This window comes from Lissotriton vulgaris, chromosome 12 (genome assembly GCF_964263255.1).
Source record: "Lissotriton vulgaris chromosome 12, aLisVul1.2, whole genome shotgun sequence".
In the NCBI taxonomy this organism is placed as follows: domain Eukaryota; kingdom Metazoa; phylum Chordata; class Amphibia; order Caudata; family Salamandridae; genus Lissotriton; species Lissotriton vulgaris.
In genome coordinates, this window is record NC_141700.1 from 647661152 (window position 1) to 647670289 (window position 9138).

The window sequence follows — 9138 nt, forward strand, 5'->3', positions numbered from 1 at the left end:
TTTCTCCTCCCCCCTCCCCTCTCTTCCCTCCGTCTTGTTTATTTTACCCGCTCCGCCCCCTCCCCTTACCGCCGTGTCGCATTTCTCCTCCCCCCTCCCCTCTCTTCCCTCCGTCTTGTTGCCTATGGGCGGCTGTGCTGGCAAGCAGCGCTGTTTCCTCTCCTCTTTCTGTTGAAACAAACAGCAGGGAGGGGAGGCGTTTCCAGGGCCAGCTCACTCTCGCTCTCTTCGTCTTGTTTTGCTTTCGATCTAGACCCGTCTCCAGCAACAGCCTCTGCTGCCTTAACTTTTAGTTTTCTGAGTGTATCGCTTTTTTAAAATAGCGAAACACGTAAACATTTCAATATGGCCATTATGTTCAGCTTCTTCCGCCATACTACAGTAGCGTATCCGTTTTTTTCGAGTGACGGACATTCAGTTAGTTTACTCCCCATTGCCGTCTCTTATTGACTACGCAGTTACAGTCTGGATGACGTAACCACGTCACAGATACGAACGGCTTGCCGGGCGCTGTAGTCCTTAACTATGCTGCCTGTAGCCCCACCCCGCTTCTTTGCTCTAGTCTCCCTCAACCCCTCACCCTCACCCTCACTCACCCTCACTCACCCTCAACCCCTCACCCTCAACCCCTCACTCACCCTCACTCACCCTCAACCCCTCAGCCTCACCCTCACCCTCACTCACCCTCACTCACCCTCACCCTCAACCCTCACCCTCACTCACCCTCACTCACCCTCAACCCCTCACCCTCACCCTCACTCACCCTCAACCCCTCACCCTCACTCACCCTCACCACCCTCAACCCCTCACCCTCACTCAACCCCTCACCCTCACTCACCCTCACTCACCCTCAACCCCTCACCCTCACTCACCCTCAACCCCTCACCCTCAACCCCTCACTCACCCTCACTCACCCTCACTCACCCTCAACCCCTCAGCCTCACCCTCACTCTCTCACCCTCACTCACCCTCACTCACCCTCAACCCCTCACCCTCACTCAACCCCTCACCCTCACTCACCCTCACTCACCCTCAACCCCTCACCCACCCTCAACCCCTCACCCTCAACCCCTCACTCACCCTCACTCACCCTCAACCCCTCAGCCTCACCCTCACTCTCTCACCCTCACTCACCCTCACTCACCCTCAACCCCTCACCCTCACCCTCACTCACCCTCACTCACCCTCACTCACCCTCACTCACCCTCAACCCCTCACCCAACCTCAACCCCTCACCCTCACCCTCACTCACCCTCAACCCCTCACCCTCACTCACCCTCACTCACCCTCAACCCCTCACCCTCACTCACCCTCAACCCCTCACCCTCACCCTCACTCACTCACCCTCAACCCTCACCCTCACTCACCCTCAACCCCTCACTCTCACTCACCCTCAACCCCTCACCCTCACTCACCCTCAACCCCTCACCCTCACTCACCCTCAACCCCTCACCCTCAACCCCTCACCCTCAACCCCTCACTCACCCCTCAGCCTCACCCTCACCTCTCACTCACTCACCCTCAACCCCTCAGCCTCACCCTCACTCACCCTCACTCACCCTCAACCCCTCACCCTCACTCACCCTCAACCCCTCACCCACCCTCACCCTCAACCCCTCACCCTCAACCTCAACCCCTCACCCTCACTCACCCTCAACCCCTCACCCTCACTCACCCTCAACCCCTCAACCTCAACCTCAACCCCTCACCCTCACTCACCCTCACCCTCACTCACCCTCACCCTCACTCATCCTCACCCTCACTCATCCTCACTCACCCTCACCCACCCTCAACCCCTCACCCTCACTCACCCCCTCACCCTCACTCACCCTCAACCCCTCACCCTCACTCACCCTCACCCTCACTCACCCTCGACCCCTCACCCTCAACCCCTCACCCTCACTCACCCTCACTCACCCTCACTCACCCTCACTCACCCTCACTCACCCTCACCCTCACTCACCCTCAACCCCTCACCCTCACTCACCCTCAACCCCTCACCCACCCTCACCCTCACTCATCCTCACCCACCCTCAACCCCTCACCCTCACTCACCCTCACCCTCACTCACCCTCACTCACCCTCACTCACCCTCAACCCCTCACCCTCACTCACCCTCAACCCCTCACCCTCACTCACCCTCACTCACCCTCAACCCCCCACTCACCCTCACCCTCACTCACCCTCAACCCTCACCCTCACTCACCCTCAACCCCTCACCCTCACTCACCCTCAACCCCTCCCCCTCAACCCCTCCCCCTCAACCCCTCACCCTCACTCACCCTCACTCACCCTCACTCACTCACCCTCAACCCCTCACCCTCACCCCCTCAACCCCTCAACCCCTCACCCTCACTCGCCCTCACCCTCAACCCCTCACCCTCAACCCCTCACCCTCACTCACCCTCAACCCCTCACCCTCACTCACTCACCATCAACCCCTCATCCTCACTCACTCGCCCTCACTCACCCTCAACCCCTCACCCTCAACCCCTCACCCTCAACCCCTCACCCTCAACCCCTCACCCTCAATCCCTCACCCTCACTCACCCTCAACCCCTCACTCACCCTCACTCTCACTCACCCTCACCCTCACTCACCCTCACTCACCCTCACTCACCCTCACTCACCCTCACTCACCCTCACTCATCCTCACTCACCCTCAACCCCTCACCCTCACCCTCACCCACCCTCAACCCCTCACCCTAACTCACACTCACCCTCACTCACCCTCACCCTCACTCACCCTCACTCTCACTCACCCTCAACCCCTCACTCACCCTCAACCCCTCACTCACCCTCAACCCCTCACTCACCCTCAACCCCTCACTCACCCTCACTCACCCTCACTCACCCTCACCCACCCTCACCCTCACTCACCCTCACTCACCCTCAACCCCTCACCCTCACACAGTGCAATAGGTCTCGGAGCATTTGAGTTAGAGCTTTTAGAATTGTTTATGGCTTTTTTTATTTGTAATTCTTTAGCATTGGCTACAGGAAACAAAAATGCTAAAGATTTACAAAAAAACCCATAAACAATTCTAAAAGCACTAACTCTAATGCTGCGAGACCTATTGCATTTCCAATGCTTGTTGTTGCAGTAGCTTACTACCTAAGCTCCTGATGAAAGCCGGACAATATGTCCAATTCGGCTAAAACATGTTGACCAACCATTCTGCACAGCGCCATAATGTAGTCATAGGTTTCAACTACCTGGCGTGATTTTAACTTTAGCACTCAGACAATTCCAATTAAATAAACTTTTTGTCTGAGTCGTTAATTTTAAGTTTCCACTATAGCACTGCACTACACGGTATACAACGTTTAGCACGCATTTATTACAACGCGGTGCTGTTACCACGCTACTTTTACCACGCAAGTCGTTACAACGACTTGCGCTGGAGGGCGCTCCAGGATAGTAAATAGTTTAATTTACTATCCAACTCCTTCCCTAGAGTCCACGGGGACTGGAGTTGGAATAGTAAATTATAAAATTTACTATCCAGCGCCCCTCCACGCAAGTCGTTGTAACGACTTGCGTGGTAAAAGTAGCGTTGTAACGGTACGCGTTGTAAAAGTACGCGTGGTACCGTCATACATCCCACTACACACCCTGAGCACCACCCTACGAATACCAGTTTGGCTAGAGTGTACGTTCTGCATCCATATCCGCACCATCAGCTGATGGTTTGGGCGGTTGGTTGGATGTTTTTACAAATATCCCATATGATGAAATTCTGCCAAAAGAGTGGTCTGATGGGAATATCTCAGCCAACTGTTATTCCAGTAGGATTCACTACAGCCTACTCTCACTATCTTTAGTGCAGCGACATACTTTTGACCGGTCATTCTCTTTGTTGTGGTATATAACGTCGCTGGGGAAGCGAGATGACAGGTCGTTAATTATATTCCCTTGACCCCCTTCAAATTTAGTTTTTTCTACAGTCCTATTTTGAGCAATTGTCTGGGAAAATTCCTTTAATGTTCCCATTTTTTTGTCATAGATGTTCTGGAGCTAGTTCAAAAAGACTGGTAAAATAAGGTAAAAAACTACTGTATGACTGCACACACACTAAATTCTGCTCCCTTGCAGATACTGAAATATTAGCCCCTCCCATGCTCATGACGAGCTCAACTCGTCATGAGCCACGGTGGCCTTGTGCTCATGACGAGCTCAGCTCGTCATAACGGCCGCAACGCTCGCACGCAGGGCTAATTCTCCCGCTGTGCCGAGCGTCCTAAAGAAACGGGTGTGGCGTGACGAGCTCAGCTCGTCATGAGCACAGCGCCGCCATGCTGCATGACGAGCTGAGCTCCTCATGAGCACCGGGGCGCCCCCCATCACAGCGGAGAAATTAGCCCTGCAGGGAAGGGGTTAGGAGCTGATGAACAAAACGTTGAAAAGTTGTAAACCCTCTGATTCACTGAATCAAAGGGTTTGTGACTGATAACACTAAACACAGTTACAGATTCAGCAAAGTGTTTCACAATCAGTAGATTGGTTTAGAAATGGATTACAATGCTACTTGGAAGGGATGCGTTGTGTGGTGCCTTCCAAGTTGATATTTGTACCTGGATGCATCAATGGTTGCCAGCCATTATTCTGGCCACAAACCATCAAGAAGTTAGGATTCCCAAGTTAATGTGGTAACTTATTCGCAAAGTGGAAGAGATACCCTGGACACCGCTTTACCTTTCTTAATGTTCAACTCAGTCCCATTTTCTTTAAGTAAAACAGGCTGCATTAAAGAAAAAAAGACTTTCTTTATTGAAACACAATCGCACTTGGTGGTCTGCTGACCCTGGAAGGCCATCATCCCTATGATTGTGGACAATCACCAGGGGTTGCAAATTGTGATAGTTCTGTTGAACTATCAGTATCCATATAGGGGCCCATTACAAGTAGGCTAGTGATGACCGAGATTCCTATCTTCCTCACCACCACCCTGAATTATACAAAATATGGGCATAGGTAATTCTGGAGATGGAATTACCTCTGATTTGGTGGAAAGTGTAATAATGTGTCAACCAGTAGTTTCATGTCAATCCCTGTATGTTTTTTCTATTGTTGTACATATATTTCTATGGACACAATTTCCGTACAACTTGTGAATCCCTATGAAGCCAATAACTTCCATTGCTTCTATTACTGGCCCTATTGAGAATTATGAGCCACTTGTAATGAGGCCCTCAGTGTCTGCACATGAGTTCCCTATCCATATAACCCATGAAGTGCCCCCTCATTGCCATTTTCAAAAGGGTGCCAAGGAAGGAACAACATCTAAAGAAGGGGCTCCTTGCCCATATATGTGCTTCAGTAAAATGTGGCACTCTCGCTGACTGTTCTTCCTTGTAAAGAAAAAAATGCCCTCTTTGGAAGGTGTGTTCATGACAAGAGTTGGCAACCCTTAATCACATATGGCCAGTGGCTAATGTTTGCCAGTTGACGTTCATGAGCCCCAGTGGCACTTAATTGTGGGAAACCAGGATTGATATAAAACAAGTCTAAAATCATGAGCCGTCACTAGTTTTCTAACGCAAATAAAGTAACTTTGTTTGTGATTTTGCACACACACCGGAATTATAACAGGTTAAATGCCATGATTGTATCTACTCCTGAGTGCAGGTATGGTGCTCCTTGGTGGGAGTAAGTACAAATAGCAAGCGCTAATCTGTTATAACCTTAGTCCTTTATACTTGTTTTTCTAAAATCTATTGCTCTTAAGGGATACTCAACTTGTCCTCAACTGAACCAACACCCCACCATTGACAATTGTTTTCTTCAAGTGGCTTTACCTGATTTTGCCCAATTTAAGTGAGCATGGTGAGATTTTATAACTTTTTATCTATATTGTCACATACGATACACGTAAGGTTAATCTCTTACTGGAACTAGTGAAACTAAAAAAACAACCTTCTTACATACCCCAGCCTTGCCTTCTTCCCACACCACACCTGGAAATCCCTGAAATCTTTCCTGAGTGCCCTCTCGGAGTACTCTCTTCAGAGCACTTGGCATTTTAGCACATTTCTGTCAACACTGGGGCTGCTGTGAACTGCAATTCGTTAATGTTACTTGGGAAGAACTCCCATACTACCCACTTGAGGAAGGTACACTTGCTCTCTTGCTCGCAGCACTCTTGCGTGGATACTGGCAATGGAGGCAGTAGACGGAGGCAGAAGGTTAAGTGGGTGGTGCAAAGGGTGGAGGTGCATCTGGAGGAAATGGGAAGCACCAGAGGGGAAGTGGATGGCAGCCTCCCAACACATTTTTAGGGACCTGGAATTATTACAACTTAAGCACTGCCTACTGCGTATATGTTTATACCAGTCAGAATCTCCTCTAGCTCAGATGTCAGATCAGCACAGGTTGCAATTTCTTTTAATTTACTCCAGCTGCTCCCTGGCCACTCTTTTTCTTAGCTACATGTAGTCATACTATGAATCACAACTGCTGTCGTATTCAAGAGCATTGCCCTGGGCTGATTGACACCCATACGCAGCAATCAACATGCTTCCAAAGCCACCAGCGACCACACCTCCATCCTCACACGTCAACCCAGGGATGAGACTATGGCAGACATCTACCAATAGCAACAGTTAGCAAACGGTACCCTCAAAGCTTACAGATGTAAGATTTATACCAACCATGTCCAATGGCCACATCCGCCAGCCACGTCCTCAGAGGCCATAGAGCAAGGTCTATGGTCCTGTAGGGATTATCTGTATCCCTAAATTCATGGGAGCATTTGATCCCCTGGGAGCTAAATATAAGTGTGCCAATCAGGAAAGATGGGATGTAATAATGGTGTCTGTTTAGCCCATATACCAGTGCATTGATGGGTTCCATGCATCTCTACTTGTGTTTTTCCTAGATCTCTTCACAGAAACTATCTTTCACCATGGATTGCTGTAAGTCATCAATGACTGCACGAGGACCCTCAGTAGCCCACTGATTCGGCTGTCCATTTTGTAGTTTCTAATGCTAGATCTCCAAAGGTCCTTTTGCATATGTGATACATAGGGCCACATCCAAAAAGGGATAGCACATCTACAATAAAACCTTGCATAATAATACATTTAAAATGATTTTATCTTTAATTTCTATTTAAATATTTTTAAAATAAAATATTAATTTCCTCCCACTCCCTTCTTTATAGTATAATTTGAGTGCATTGCTTTTATTTATGATATGATTTTTTAAAATAAAGGATCATTTACAACTTACTGTACTATGATGTTTATGTGGAAGTGAAAATTAACATTTAGAAATATTAAAAAAAAATATATATAGATATTAAAATTAATTTAAATAAAGTTTTATACAAAATGTTTAATCAAAGCAATGTTATATGTTTCCCTTGGTTGGTGCTATTCCCTGCTCCAATTGATTTCTATGCAAGTGTGTTGCAGTACCAGTGGTTGACCATGTGTGGTGCTTGCCTTACTCCAAGGCAGGACTGGAGTACATTTAAGTCTGTCAGTAGTACTACTGTAGTAGATTTAAATGTTTATATTGGCTACTTGTGACAGGCTACTTAGGTGGGTTGTACAAGTAGTGCAGCAGGTACTCTAGTAGCATTTAATTTATAGGCCCCGGGTGCAAGTAGTACCACTTTACTAGGGATTTATAGGTAATTACATGTGCCAATTGGGTGTCAGCCAATGTTTTAGGGCGTAAGCACACAACATTAGCACTGGCTAGCAGTGGCAATGTGCACAGAGTCTTAAGGCTAACAAAAACAAGATCAGCAAAAATGGAGGAGTAAGGCAAAATATTTGGGGAGGAACATTCTAAGGCTGACCGGTCTAATACTTTCCCAGTGCTTGTTTTATAATCCTTCTCCATGTGTGGCTTTTTGATGGCATGCAAGATAAGACAGGGGTGTACCAGGGGCAGTGGCACTGGGCCAATCCCATTTTTCTTGGTTTCATTGGGACACACGGCATCATTGCAACATCACTGAAGTCTGGATATTTGCACAAACTACACACTTATTAATTTTAGTTGCACTCATTTCATACTCTGATGCATAGTCAGCTAACTAGCTTCACCATCACTTATCTGCAGTAGAACGGTTTCCGGAAAGCATGGAGCAATGTTTTCGGTAAGGCTTCTACAGTATCTCCTGTAAACTGAGCTGCAGATCACTAGGGAACTTTCAAAAGATATATGTAAAAAATGTGAAGACGAGATGGAACCCTGAATGTTTTTTGTCTGTGTTATAGAGGTGGCTTGGTTGCCTTTTCCTGAAAATCTGGTTTTGCACAATGTTATTGTATTTTAATGGTTTCATAAATTCTGATCTAAAAGCTGTATCCTTCTTTTCTGATTTGTTGCATACAAGATTGTCTGACAGTTGTAAGGCTTGTTCAGAGAGGTTACTTCACCACCATTTATGCAGAAAATTATCTGTTAAACGAGAGTGCAACATATTATATTTTTCAAGCAAAAGTTTCTTTGCTATTTCTAGAAAAAAAGGGAAACATTGAAGTTTTTGTCACCTCCATCTCCCATATCTTGTGCTTTTTTTCAACCTATCATTCTCCTTTTTAAACCTACGTCAATGTCATGAAGGTGGCAACGTTTTCAAAGTTTTTTTTAAACTTCAGTAATTTTACATTACATATACAATGCATCCCTAGATGCTGGGTGGCCTACTCCTGATATAACTGTGTATTTCTGTACACTTGGGTATGAAAAGACTTTTGGACCTGTTGAGATCTCATTGCTCTGAGGATTAAATAACGGTGGAAAGTCTGGTGCATGCACTCAATAGGGTATGGGTAGTCTGAAAACTAAATACGATAAAATTCCAAGGTTCCCCCTGTGTATCCTTCTCCCCTTGTCAGGGCTCGAGTCTTCTGGGTAAAAATAAATAAATACTTCTCATACAGCTAATCAAGCATTAAGATAAAAAACCAACACACTCAACATCTGCATCAGACTGAATAGCAAAAAAATACAGATTAACCCATTAACCGCGGCGGTAATTCCACAGCGGTGCGGGCGTTTCCGTGTGCGGGCGGAGCCGCGTCGGCCATTGGCCGACGGCAGCACTGGGGAGGTAGTGCTGGGAAAGGGTTAATAGAGACATTGAGGCTGGATTTAATACTCATGCCATCTGCTGTATA